Here is a 2500-nt window from a genome sequence, read left to right as displayed (position 1 = left end):
TAAAATTTCCAAACCCAAACTCCAAACTTCATTTTTTAGCATACAATGCCCCCGTGCACGCGGGGGTGCTTGAGCGTGCGGGGGAGGAGTCATAATGGGCAAAACTAACTCGGGGGACCTCCAAATCGAAATCCGTCTCGAGCAAAACACTTCTTAGGCTTCTAGGAAGCTCCCATAAAATTTCCGAACCCAAACTCCAAACTTCATTTTTTAGCATACGATGCCCACGTGCACGCCGGGGTGCTTGAGCGTGCGGGCGAGGAGTCATAATGGGCAAAAACTAACTCGTGGGATCTCCAAATCAAAATCCGTCTCGAGCAAAGCATTTCTTAGGCTTCTAGGAAGCTCCCATAAAATTTCCGAACCCAAACTCCAAACTTCATTTTTTAGCATACGATGCCCACGTGCACGCCGGGGTGCACGAGCGTGCGGGCGAGGAGTCGTAATGGGCAAAATTAACTCGGGGGACCTCCAAATCGAAATCCGTCTCGAGCAAAGCATTTCTTAGGCTTCTAGGAAGTTCCCGTAAAATTTTCAAACCCAAACTCCAAACTTCATTTTTTAGCATACGATGCCCACGTGCGCGCCGGTGTGCACGTCGGGGTGCTTGAGCGTGCGCGCGAGGAGCCGTAATTGGCAAAATTAACACGGCGGAAATCTAAATCGAAATCCGTCTCGAGCAAAGCACTTCTTAGTCTTCTAGGAAGCTCCCATAAAATTTTCAAACCCAAACTCCAAACTTCATTTTTTAGCATACGATGCCCACGTGCACGCCGGTGTGCACGAGCATGCGGGCGAGGAGTCGTAATGGGCAAAATTAACTCGGGGGACCTCCAAATCGAAATCCGTCTCGAGCAAAGCATTTCTTAGGCTTCTAGGAAGTTCCCGTAAAATTTTCAAACCCAAACTCCAAACTTCATTTTTTAGCATACGATGCCCACGTGCGCGCCGGTGTGCACGTCGGGGTGCTTGAGCGTGCGCGCGAGGAGCCGTAATTGGCAAAATTAACACGGCGGAAATCTAAATCGAAATCCGTCTCGAGCAAAGCATTTCTTAGGCTTCTAGGAAGCTCCCATAAGATTTCTGAACCCAAACTCCAAACTTCATTTTTTAGCATACGATGCCCACGTGCACGCCGGTGTGCACGAGCATGCGGGCGAGGAGTCATAAAGGGCAAACTTAACTCGGGGGACCTCCAAATCGAAATCCGTCTCGAGCAAAGCATTTCTTAGGCTTCTAGGAAGCTCCCATAAAATTTTCAAACCCAAACTCCAAACTTCAATTTTAGCATACCATGCCCACGTGCACGTCGGGGTGCACGAGCGTGCGGGCGAGGAGTCATAATGGGTAAAATTAACCCGGGGGACCTCCAAATCGAAATCCGTCTCGAGCAAAGCACTTCTTAGTCTTCTAGGAAGCTCCCATAAAATTTTCAAACCCAAACTCCAAACTTCATTTTTTAGCATACGATGCCCACGTGCACGTCGGGGTGCACGAGCGTGCGGGCGAGGAGTCATAATGGGCAAAATTAACTCGGGGGACCTCCAAATCGAAATCCGTCTCGAGCAAAGCATTTCTTAGTCTTCTAGGAAGCTCCCATAAAATTTTCAAACCCAAACTCCAAACTTCATTTTTTAGCATACGATGCCCACGTGCACGTCGGGGTGCACGAGCGTGCGGACGAGGAGTCATAATGGGCAAAATTAACTCGGGGGACCTCCAAATCGAAATTCGTCTCGAGCAAAGCATTTCTTAGGCTTCTAGGAAGCTCGCATAAAATTTTCAAACCCAAACTCCAAACTTCATTTTTTAGCATACGATGACCACGTGCACGCCGGGGTGCTTGAGCGTGCGGGCGAGGAGTCATAATGGGCCAAAACTAACTCGTGGGACCTCCAAATCAAAATCCGTCTCGAGCAAAGCATTTCTTAGGCTTCTAGGAAGCTCCCATAAAATTTCCGAACCCAAACTCCACACTTCATTTTTTAGCATACGATGCCCACGTGCACGCCGGGGTGCACGAGCGTGCGGGCGAGGAGTCGTAATGGGCAAAATTAACTCGGGGGACCTCCAAATCGAAATCCGTCTCGAGCAAAGCATTTCTTAGGCTTCTAGGAAGTTCCCGTAAAATTTTCAAACCCAAACTCCAAACTTCATTTTTTAGCATACGATGCCCACGTGCGCGCCGGTGTGCACGTCGGGGTGCTTGAGCGTGCGCGCGAGGAGCCGTAATTGGCAAAATTAACACGGCGGACCTCCAAATCGAAATCCGTCTCGAGCAAAGCACTTCTTAGTCTTCTAGGAAGCTCCCATAAAATTTTCAAACCCAAACTCCAAACTTCATTTTTTAGCATACGATGCCCACGTGCACGCCGGTGTGCACGAGCGTGCGGGCGAGGAGTCATAATGGGCAAAATTAACTCGGGGGACCTCCAAATCGAAATCCGTCTCGAGCAAAGCATTTCTTAGTCTTCTAGGAAGCTCCCATAAAATTTTCAAA

Source organism: Cornus florida, unplaced genomic scaffold (genome assembly GCF_030987335.1).
Source record: "Cornus florida cultivar Cherokee Brave unplaced genomic scaffold, ASM3098733v1 CherokeeBrave_3.0.0_Hap2_scaffold_169, whole genome shotgun sequence".
In the NCBI taxonomy this organism is placed as follows: Eukaryota; Viridiplantae; Streptophyta; class Magnoliopsida; order Cornales; family Cornaceae; genus Cornus; species Cornus florida.
The sequence above is the reverse complement of the archived record's forward strand: the minus strand, read 5'-3'. Positions refer to the sequence as shown.